The 12,595-nt window shown below is 39.2% G+C and overlaps 1 protein-coding gene and 1 pseudogene across 1 annotated transcript in view; both read left to right on the forward strand.

Annotated features, from left to right (window-relative positions):
- Stpg2 (sperm tail PG-rich repeat containing 2) overlaps positions 1-12,595 on the forward strand; it is a 436,171-nt gene that overhangs the window by 229,575 nt on the left and 194,001 nt on the right. The gene's annotated exons all lie outside the window — the stretch shown is intronic.
- Positions 6,817-9,033, forward strand: LOC115030608 (annotated as a pseudogene).

Consider the following 12,595-nt stretch of genomic DNA (forward strand, 5'->3'; position numbering starts at 1 on the left):
TTTACACAATGGAGTACTGCTCAGCTATCAAAAATAATGAATTTATGAAAGTCTTGGGCAAAAGGATTTATCTGGATAATATCATGCTTAGTGAGGTAACCCAATCACAAAATAAGCCACTTGGTATGCACTCACTGATAAGTGGATATTAGCCGAGAAACTTAGAATATCCAAGATACAATTTGCAAAACACAAGAAAATCAAGAAGATCTAGACCAAAGTGTGGATATGTCATTCCTCCTTAGAATAGGGAACAAAACACTCATGGAAGGAGTTACAGAGACAAATTTTGGAGCTTAGACGAAAGGATGGACCATCCAGAGACTACCCAACTCAGGGGTCCATCCCATAATCAGCCACCAAACCCAGATACTATTGCATATTCCAGAAAGATTTTGCTTAAAGGTCCCTGCTATAGCTGTCTCAAGTGAGGCTATGCCAGTGCCTGGCAAATACAGAAGTGGATGCTCACAGTCATCTATAGCATGGATCACAGGGCCCCCATTGGAGGAGCTAGAGAAAGTACCAAAGGGCTGAAGGGGTCTGCAACCCTATAGGTGGAACAACAATATCAACTAAGCAGTACCCCCCCAGACCTCGTGTCTCTTGGCCATCATTGGGAAGAGAGGCCCCTTGGTCTTGCAAACTTTATATGCCCGAGTACAGGGGAATGCCAGGGCTAAGAAGTGGGAGTGGATGGTTAGGGGAGCAGGGCGGGGGGAGGGTATAGGGAACTTTCGGGATAGCATTTGAAATGTAAATAAAGAAAATATCTAATAAAAATAAATAAATAAATAACAAAAACAAAACAAACAAAAATGAGATGTAACTAAATTTATTTGATTGATAAAAGCAAGTACCAAAAAAAAAAAAAAAAAAAAATCCCAAAGATCCAAATCTAAGTTGTTCTTATGGTCCTGCTTAATCTTATGTAAAATTGTTCCGACTATTTTATTTACTTTTGATTTTAAAAGTTCTCTTACCTTGGAATCCAAATTGTTTAACTTATAATTCCTTTATTGTAAGGAAGAGTTCTTACTAAGATGACTTATAGGCTCTGTGCTAGGTCCTTCAGATTTGTGTAGCTTTACATGTGAAGCCGAAATGTTGTTCTCCATGTGCACAGTACAGAGCAGTTTACCATCTGCTGTGTCATGTCAGCACTGTTGCCTGAATTCAGAACAAGTAAATTAATTATAGATTTTATTTATTATTTTCAAATATAGTTCATTGGGTTATATGTTGAGGGCGTTGCCTTCGTTCGACTGCTGTACAGTAGCAACCCCAACAGTACAGTTTGATCCCATCACGTGGTTGATCATAGTTGATAAGATCTGGTGACAGTATCATTCATTCTCAGGACCACAAATGCTGCCAGCATTCAGTGCACGCACTTTTCCAAAGTCAGGTAAAGCACTGACCTCAAAACCAAAGCTGGCGCTGGACATTAGGATCCTACCATCCACGCTGCACTCCTCAGTTGCCCTGCTTAGTCACAGAGTTCTCTCCCCACCTCCTGACTTCTGAACTGGTGTATCTGTTAACTTTTATTGGGTGGGCAATAGCCCTCACAGAAACAACTCTACGTACAAAAATGATAGGCACGTGTGACTTTTTCAAAAGACTTTAATTTCTTATCACTATGGTTTTGAGCACACAAATATTTGTGTTGTGAGAAAATTTGCTTTTCTGTTTCTTTTACTGGGAGACTTCCTTCCTGCTCACCCCATTTTTCTTTTGAGACAAGGACTCAACATTTAGTATGGGATGGCTTCAAATTGAATTCCAAATCCTCATACTTCAGCCTCCTCCGTAATGGGGTCGTAGGGATGCATCCCAATGTCCTGTTTTTTCTACCTTCTTTCTGTCTCAGCTCCAAAGTTTGGAATTCAAGGCTCAAAACCATAGTGATAAGAAACACCCAATATTGGGTGGAATGTTCTGTAAAGACTGCTCACTGGACAGCAGATAACATGCCTTGTCTCAAAAGACATATGTGTCATATTCCCCTATAAGTAAGAAAAATGATAAATTGAACAGAACAGAATATTAAAAGTGAGTAATTCTGCTTCTGTAGGGTTAAAACCACTTTGGAAATATATATTTCTTCCAAAATGGATAGAAAGTAATTCTTCCACCTGTAAATTTGGATTTAAATACATCCTTTAACCCCTCAAAATTGAAGCTAGAAACTATTGTCTTTGCTTTTCCAACACAACTAGGTTAGGCTGTGTCAGTTTTGCTCTCCTCTTCATCTCCCTCTGCCTTGGTGAGTGGCATTTGTCACCCATGGGTTTGCTGTTTGAATGATGCATACCTAAACCACACATAGATGTAGGAATTACATATAGGAATGCACTGGATTTATCTAATACTCAGATGAGCAAACAAAAAAACCAATGAGCAAACAAACCACCACCACCAATGCCCCACCCCCCAAATAAAACAAAAACAAAAAAGCAAATCCAAGTGGAGTACAGCATTTCAGTGACCAAGAAGGCTTCATGGAAGATAAAAGCCTCAAGATGCTCCATGGTAGAAGAATAACTTTCCTCTCTTCCAGACATGATTCATCTTGTTCTTATTAAATTATGGGACAGATAGCTTCTGTTTTATTTTCCCCCATTTTCCTATTGACTGGTTAGCAGAATAATATTCTCTTTAAGATGCCAATGTCCTTAATTTCATAACCTGGGAAGCCACTGTGCTTCATGTGTGCTAATCTGCCAGCACTGCAGCAACAATTGTTTCATTCAATAGAAACTTGTCACTCACTTCTGTAGTGAAGTCCCCAGTGGAGACACCGGAAGTCACCCGGCTCTGCTCTGGAAGGGTGATCTTCCCTCCTTGGTTCTAGCTTCTAAGAGTCTATCAAATAGGGCAGAGCACTCGTCTGATTACCAACCAGAGCACCTCATCCTAATAAAGACTGACAAGGCGTTTGTGGTGTAAGTAAAGCTCAATTAGTAGATGAGCGGCTTGTGATCTAATTCACTTTATTTGTGGGGAGGAGCTGCTGATGAGGAAAAGCTGACAGAGTGGGATGGTGAGGAAGAGACTTCCATTATAAGTGGGGGATGTACACCCTGCCTGTGACAGGCTGCGGGTGGTACGTAGCATGTGTATTTATTCATATCTTCTAATGTATTTCACTTGAAGATTTGGTTTTACTGCCTGGAGAAAAGTTCAAGGACTGTAAAATGGCTAGGTAAAAACTGGTAGTGACTCATATGAAAGTATTGATTAGGTAGAATCTACTATAGTAGCTTGCTGACTTCATCATTCTCTGCCACTTTCTGATAACAAAAGAATATATTTTTAGTGACATGGGAGTTTAACTAAGTCACAAGTGCCAGAAAACCAGGTAGGCTACCCATAGACCTCCTGTCTCTTTGTTACCCCAGACCCAATCTCTAGCACTGCAACAGATCACCAGCCTTGGCATCCATTACCCATGCCCGCATCCCCTGTGGACCCCGAATACTGTTGTTGCCTACGTGGACAAGCTCTTCCCTGCTTATCTACTCCCCCAGCTCCTCTCTGAATCCCAGGCTCCAACACCATCAGATAGGCCAGGAAAACAGGCAACATGCAGCCATCAATCACACTTTCCAAAAACCCAGACTGGAAACAGAAACCAAGGAACAAAATATCCACCCAAAAAAGACAAACCCAGAAATCAGCACCTAGACCTAAAATAATTTCAAACCCAGATGCCTAGAGGCCATTTTAAGAATGAAATTACTAATGTCCAGGACAATGAGACTCTACTAGAATTAAGCTATTTTACCATAGCAGGACATGAATATTCCAATGTAGTTGTAGGTCAAGAAAAGGACTTTAAAAAGAACTGTATGAAGATGGTAGAGTCCCTTTAAGAGGAAATAAATAAATAAATCTCATAAAGAAATCTATGAAAATAGAAACAAAGTGTTGAAAGAAACAAATAAAACTGTCAAGACCTGAAAATGGAAATAAAAGAAACACAACTTGAGGGAAATCTGGAAATCAAAAGTTTAGGAATTCAAACAGGAACCACAGAGTCAAGCTTCCATAACAGAATAGAAGAGATGGAAGAGAGACTCTCAGGCATTGAAAATACAATAGAAGAAATGGATACCTCAGTCAAAGAAAATGTTGATTAAATATACAATATTACTGACACAAAATATCCAGGAAACATGGGACACCATGAAAGACCAAACCTAAGTATTAGAAGAATAGAGGAGGTCTAGAAAATATATTCAACAAAACCATAGAAGGAAATTTCCTGACCTAAAGTAGGATATACCTGTAAAGATATAAGAAACATACAGAACACACAATATGTTGAGCCACATTATAATCAAAACATCAAATATACAGAAAAAGAAAGAATATTAAAGGCTGCAAGGGGAAAAAACCCAAATAAAATAAAGGTAGACCTATTAGAATTACTTCTGACTTCTCAGTAGAAACTCTAAAAGTCAGAAGGGCCAGAACAAAGGTGCTATTGACTCTACGAGACCACAGATAGCAGCCTAGACTACTATCCCTAGAAAGAAACTTTGAACCACGATACAGAGAGAACAGAGACACACAGAGAGAAACGTTTATGATAAAATCAAATTTAAGCACTACTTATCTAAAAATACATGTCTATAGAAAAATTCCAACCTGAAGAATTTAACCACGCCAAAGAAAAAGGAAACAACAAAATGGTTACAAAGTCACGGAAACGTAACAGCTTTCTACTGATGAAAAATGAGTCAGTGCACAGACTAAGAGAGAGGAAAAAGACTTTCTATAGTTTAATGAAAATGAATAAACAGACTCCCCAAATTTATGATACATAATGAAAGCACAATGACACACAAGGAAAGTTTGTACCACTAGGCGCCTACATTAAAAAAATTGCAGAGTTCTTTACATCTTCTGAAGTTTTCTTCGATTTCTTTCTTCAGGGATTTGAAGTTTTCATGATAAAGATCTCCCACTTACTTAGCTAGAGTTACACCAAGATATTTTATATTATTTGTGACTATTATGAAGGGTGTCATTTCCCTAATTTCTTCCTCAGCCCACTTTTGTTTTTTGAGGAAGGCTACTGATTTTTTTTGAGTTAATTTTATATCCAGCCACTTGGCTGAAGTGTTTATCAGCTGTAGGAGTTCTTTGGTAGAGTTTTGGGGCCACTTAAATATACTATCTTATCATCTGCATATAGTGATACCTAGACTTCTTCCTTTACAATTTGTATTCTTTGACCTCCTTTTGTTGTCTAATTGCTCTGGCTAGAACTTTGAGTACTATATTGAATAAATAGGGAGAGAGTAGGCAGCCTTGTTTATAACCTTGAAAGAACAATTCTCAATTTCATATGAAAAACTTTGGTGAGCTAAAATAATCCTGAGCAATAAAAGAACTGCTGAAGGTCTCACCATTCCTGATCTCAGGCTGTAGTACAAAACTATAATTATATAAACCACATTGTGTTGTCATAAAACAGACATGTTGATCGATGGAATTGAAGAATCTGTTATAAATACACACACCTATGGACACCTGTTTTTTTTCTTTTAATTAAGAAGCCATAAATACATACTGGAAAATGAAAACATCATCAAAAGGTGGTGCTGGCCTAACTGGATGTCTATGTTTAGAAGAATTCACATAGATCCATAATTATCTCCCTGAACAAAACTTAAGTCCAAATATATTAAAGACATCAACATAAAAGCAAATACACTGAACCTAGCAGAAGAGAAATTGGGGAATGGCCTTGACCACATCGGCACAGGAGATGATTTTCTAAACAGAACACGGATTCCCTACTTGCTTACGACCCCTGGGGGTGGTCGTAAGAAGGCACCAAGGCAACAACTCAGAGTTAGGGCGCCAGGCAAGTGGCAAAACCCCTTTCCTTTATTGCGGGAACTGGGCAGCCTTTATACATCTCTTAGCATTTCATTGGCTCTCAAGTAGCCAGATGTGGAGCTGTCTCTTTCTCATTGGCTCCCTCTATCACCTGATACAGTGTCAGTAGTCTCTAGCCATGCCAGCAGATTCTAGGTTAGCCGGAGGGTGGGTAGGGAGGCAGTATCAGAGGTCCATGTTCTAGCACTGCAGCTGGGCCTGCTTGGCCAAGTTCCTCCAACATATGCATCAGGAACTAAGATCAACAATTGATAAATGGGATTTCATGAAACTGAAAATCTCCTATAAAGCATAGAACATGGTCAGTTCCCTACTGAATGGGAAAGATTGTTTTTCTGACTCCTTATATATATGTATATACATAAATACACTATTGGCTAGGATCAGAACATGAGGGAAAATGTGCAGCTCTTTTCTTCCCAACATTGGGTGATCCCACTTTAGCTTCCAAGTTTTCTGTTTAATGTTAAATGTTTAAACTTCTCTGCTGGTGATATGTAACTGTTTTATTCCACTGAATTTATAAGGAAAAATAAAAAGTTGAAGAAATGTTTATGTGGTTCTTGAATGAGAGGAAGGAATACACCCAAGAACTTGATTGAACATCTGCTCTGAGCACTGATTTCTCCATGAAACGGTGGTAAAATTATTTATGTATAGAGAATTACCACAATCAACATTTCAAGTCAAATCTCTTTTGTACTTTTAGTTTTTAAATGATTTGTCAGTAAAACATAACAATATGACATAATTGATTCATTTATGCCCCTTAAAAAGTAGAAGGGTTTGAAATATTTTTTACAGAGAAATGAAGGTATAAAAAGTGGAAATTTAGAAAGTGGGGTGTCTGTCTTCTGGTTGAAACATTTTTGGTGTTGATCAGCCAGGAGAGAATTAAAAATGGGTGATGTTGAAAAGGGCAAGATTTTTGTTCAGAAGTGTGACCAGGGCCACATTGTGGAGGCAAGCATAAGACTGGACCAAATATCCAGGCCAGGCTGCTGGATTCTCTTGTACAGATGCCAACAAGAGCAAAGGCATCACCTGGAGAGAAGATACCCTGATGGAGTATTTGGATCTTTGCTGAAATTAAGAAGGGAGAAAGGGCAGACCTAATAGCATATCTTAAAAAGGCTGCACTCACTGATAAGAGGATATTAGCCCAGAAGTTCAGAATACCCAAGATATAATTCACAGACCACATCGAGCTCAAGAAGAAGGATGACTACAGTGTGGGTACTTCTGTCCTTCTTAGATGGGGTATCCAAATACCCATGGGAGGAGATACAAAGACAAAGTTGGGACTGAAGGAAAGGCCATCCAGTGACTGTCCCACCTGGGGAATCCATCCCATATACAGTTCCAAACCCAGATACTATTGTGGATGCCAATAAGTGCATGCTGGCAGGAGCCTGATATATCTCTCTCCTGAGATGCTCTGCCTGTGCCTGACAAATACAGAAATGGATGCTTACAGCCATCCATTGGACTGAGCACAGGGTCCCCAATGGAGGAGCTAGAGAAAGGACCAAAGGAGCTGAAGGGGGTTTGCACACCATAGGAGGAACAACAATATTAACCAACCAGTATTCCTAGAACTCCCAGGGGCTAAACCACCAACCAAAGAGTACACATGGAGGGACCCATGGCTCCAGCCACATATGTAGCAGAGGATGGCCTGGTGGGACATCAATGAGAGAAGCCCTTGGTCTTGTGAAGGCTCTATGTCCCAGTGTAGGGGAATGCCAGGACAGGAAAGTAGGAGTTGGTGGGTTAGTGAGCAGGTGGAGGGGGAATGGGATAGGAGGGTTTTCAGAGGAGAAATGAGGAAAGGGGATAACATTTGAAATGCAAATAAAGGACATACCTTAAAAAAAAAAGAAAAGGACATCAACCAATCTGAAAAAAAAAAAGAGTAATTCCACTGCCTTATTTATTACAAAACATGTCTTATGGATTTTAATGTATACCACAATTTAATTAATACATGAAATTCAGATCATGAATCGCTAACAATGTGTTTGTTGGACAGTCCTGATTTAAGTAAAACTGACTTGTCGTAAAGTGGATATGATTTTTTTTAAAGCAACAGTTCCAGTTGTATGCATGCTACCATTGCTCTCTCTTTTTCAAGATAAGATTGGATGTAATTAGGAATGTTTCACTCCCCATAAAAGTGGTGGTGTCACCTGAAACCCATTAAATAGTTTCCTGCGTAGATTTATATAGCTGGGTATATGAGTACATGTAAATACTGGGGAAATTCTATCAGTGACTCAGAAACAAGAAGACTCACCTGTGTTTTATTTTGTGTTCACTGGCCTCTTACAGACAAACACCAGGAAGCAGCTGTCTATTCTTGACAGTGTTGTTTTAATTAGAATTCCCTATATCAAGGATTCTGCCTTTTACCACTGAAAGACACTTACTGTGGTTTATGTATGATATCAAATAAAGAGTATTTAACACTTTAAAAAAGTGGAAATTTTAGGAAAGAGTCAGGCTGGGGAGAAAATGTGAATGAGAAAATATATCCAGAATAGAAACAGCCACATGGAAACCCAGGAGAAATTCCAGATTTGAAAGGCTAGTTCATGCCATAGCAGTACTTTCCATCATGTGAATCCTAGCCAGGTGTCTAACTTTTGAGCATGCTTATTGAAAATTCAAAATGAAACACTGAACAAAGATATGAATTCTTAAAATACAATTAAATTAGTATATCTTCAGAAGAGGATCTTTTTAAAAATTCAATTTAATCTGTCTTGCCATCTTTGCATACAAACTTAAGGCATCCTCCCCTCATGTATGTTCCACATTCATACCATTTTGTTTGTAACACACTGATTTTTTTAAACAAGGACTGGCTATGTAACCACAGGACTTGAACTATTTATTGAAGTCTGTTAGGCTTATTATTGGGTTCACAATGAAAAGTGATTACTGTTATTACCCCAGAATCCATCAGTAGGTGGGGCTGTTCCTCAGGGAAGACTAGGTTCCCATAAATGCCTCCTGGATTCATGACGGGCTCTTAACAAGCTCAGTCTTTGGAAGCTCTTGTTCATGTAGCTGCAGCTGCTGTGGGAATTCGTTCTCAGTGGTTATGTCATGTAGAAGACAGCAGGTCACGTCTCTTCTGCTTCTCCTGGCTATTGCATTCCTTCTATTCCCTAAGCCTTACACTGGGTGGGATAAATAAATGCCTTGTTCGGTGCTGAATGCTTTCTCATCACCTTTTCTCTGTACCTTGAGCAGACACAAGCTACAACTGCTTCTCTTTGCAAAGAAAAGCTTCTCTGAATGGTGAGAGTAGCATTTACTTACAGGTATAAATATTAATATTTAGAATGCAGAGCCTCTCTGCCAGTGCCTGACAAATACAGAAGTGGATGCTCACAGCCATCCATTGGACTGAGCATGGTCCCCAATTGAGGAGCTAGAGAAAGGACCCAAGGAGCTGAAGGGGTTTGCAGCCCCATAGGAGGAACAACAATATGAACTAACCAGTACCCCTAGAACTCCCAGGGACTAAACCACCAATTAAAGGGTATACAAGGAGGGACCCATGGCTTGTGGGACATCAATGTGAGGAGAGGCCCTTGGTATTGTGAAGGCTCTATGCCCCAGTGTAGGGGAATGCCAGGACAGGGAGGCAGGAGTTGGTGGGTGTGGGGGATGGGATGGGGGGTTTCAGAGGAGAAATGAGGAAAGGGGATACATTTGAAATGTAAATAAAAATATTAATAAAAATATTTAGAATGCAGCCCAGAGCCATGCCAATTTGTCTAAAAATAGTGAATTAGCCATAGGAGTGGTGACTTCATAGTCTTGTAGTATAGCCCCAATCATATGTAGTGTCAATGGGTCTCAGACCTAATCTGAGGTTAGCTGGTTACCCCTGTTTTCTTTTTTTTTTTTTTTTTGGTCAGCTTTATACATGTTAGAATTATCTGAGAATATCAAGCTCATTTGAGAAAATACCTCTTTCAGTTTGCCTTTTAGAAAGTCTTAGGTGGCATTTTGTAAAACTTGCTAGTTGCTGGTGGAGGGTCCAACCAATTGTGGGCAGTGCCAGTCCTGGGAAGGTGGCACTTGTTGCTATAAGAAAGTATGCTGAGCAAGTCACAAAAGGCAAGCAGTAAGAGGCCTTACTTGTGGCTTCTTTCGTAGTTCCTGCTGCATGTTCTAGCCCTGAATTCCTGCCCTAAGTCTCTTCAATGATGCACTATGGAAGTGTAAGTTGAATAAAGCCTTTCCTCCACAAATCGTTTTTGGTTATAGTTTTATCACAGCCATAAAAAGCCTCACTAATCTCTTATATTAGTCATGTCATTGTCACACCAGTGGCCACACCTTGACCTAGAGGATGGCATTGTAGTTTGTTGAGGTCATAGCTGGCTTAGACTTATGCCCTAGGAGCCTTCATAGCATTTTCCAACATTGTGAAATCAAGCTACCAGGAAGGAAAATTCAGACGCAGTTTGAGTTAGATCTTATTATGTCTTGCAACCAAGACGTATGATATGGCCAGGCATGGTGGCACATGCCTTTAATCCCAGCACTTGGGAGGCAGAGGCAGGCGAATTTCTGAGTTCAAGGCCAGCCTGGTCTACAAAGTGAGTTCCAGGACAGCCAGGGTTCTACAGAGAAACCCTGTCTTGAAAAACCAAAAAAAAAAAAAAAATGTATATTATGTTAAGCATTAGGGTCTTTGTTATCTGGTTCTGGCAAGCAACCAAGAGGACTAGAAGGACCCTGTATCATGTGGGAGACCTCTGGGTTCTCCCTGACCAACAATCCAAAAAGAGGTCCACACCTCTCAGTAGAATTTTGTCTAATAAACAATGGTGTCTAGAGTAAGTATTGCGGAGTCATGAAGGATATCTCCCTTTTAGCTTTTAGTTTTTAAATTTATGGTTTTAAATTGTAATTGCCATATAGGCTTCTATATGGCTTTTTCATACTTTCTTCATTTTGGTTAACCCTTTGTCCTCTCCTTTTAATTTCTCCCATTCCCCAGTTCCCATGCTTGCTTAAACCTTTTCAACCTCAGCATTCTCCCCATTCTATCACCTGTGCTCTGAGATCCTGTCAGGACAGCCTCTGAGTTGCTCCTGGGAGTCAGATGCCACTTGCGTACTCTCATATGTGTACCCTTTGAATAATTGCATCTGTGTGTTTAACTTTTGATTGAGCACCTGTAGAAGTGTGGATCGTTTGCTAATACATGGAGCCCATCCTCGCTGGAGCATGTCTGGGGTATAAATAAACATCACTTAGCGAAGGTTTTAGCTCATCTAGTATGAGTTGAATCTAGCTGCACACTGATAGTTTCTGAGAGATAAATATTTTATAAACGTTTAAAATAGACAGATATAAATGAAAGGAATAAAAATGTTTTATTTTTCTTAAATAAATTGACAATTCATACTACGAGGAATAAGAAAATGTAGGACGTATGTGTGGGAAATAGGCATATGTCAGAATAGGTTGAGAGCACAGTACTATGGCCTTCAACCGAGAACTGGAACATGCAACGTGAGCACTGTTGCTTCCTGTCATCCAATAACTGAGGTGCAATATTTGCCAGGATTTTGTGTATTAGATTCTCAAGTTATAACTACCTTGCTCAAGCTATGCTTGAATTACTTCTAAGTACAATTGTCATTCTCTGTTAGATTTAAAAACACTTTACACTTATTCATTTTATTAGATTAATAAACTAGATTAATAAAATTAGTCTAATAGATTAATTAGATTAGAAGTATGTTATTTTTCATTAAAAATATCACAATTAAAGCATTTTAGAAAGTCTGACGATAAACAGAAACTTTGATGTTAACTTGTTTTTTTCTTAATTTACTTCATTTATCTTAATTAGCTATTTACCGAGTGTTGTTTCAAAAACATGTTAAGCAAAGACAGAACAAGATAGTTTAGCATGACAAATAGTATTTAATCTGTTGACCATAATGGAAAGAGGAAGGATGAGAGGCTCTCATAGGGAATTAGAAATTGAATCCAGTGTTATGGAGAGATAGAGGGGAGACCACAATAGGAATGTTAAATAGTAAGGGGGTGAGTAAGAAAGATAAAGGAGGGAATATGAGGGGAATGACTAATACTAAGGCCATTAGAAAAATTACATGGAAATCTACTATGCTAGAAGCATCCTTAAATGTACATATCTGTGAAAAAAAGCTAAAGGAAGTCACTAAATAGTAGGTGAGACAAGCCACTAAATAAAATGTCCAGTGTCAAGAATGTGTTACATCCTGTTGAATCATTGGTCGGTGTGTTCCCATGAACACAGCACATCACAGACTCTTGCCAAGGCTGTTGATCGCCTCCCACCACCTGAGAGTAAATCCCTATGGCTAAAGACAGCATTGACTTCTGTCTTCGATCAGAGAAGTCAAGCTGTACATGACTAACAGGAAGCATCACACATGGTGACCAGTATTCATGGTGCGAGGGTACTTGTCACACTTCCAGATAGGATGTCATCAATGTCACCCAGTACAAACCCTGTAGTTTGGAGAAAGGGGACTTTTGGACAATCCTAATTCATGATAAAGTGGTATGTAAAATGTGGGGAAGTCTTATTGTTTTATAAGATTGAAGACCCTGAGATGAACCCACACACATATGGTCACTTGATCTTTGACAAGGGAGC

Source organism: Mus caroli, chromosome 3, assembly GCF_900094665.2.
Source record: "Mus caroli chromosome 3, CAROLI_EIJ_v1.1, whole genome shotgun sequence".
Lineage (NCBI taxonomy): Eukaryota > Metazoa > Chordata > Mammalia > Rodentia > Muridae > Mus > Mus caroli.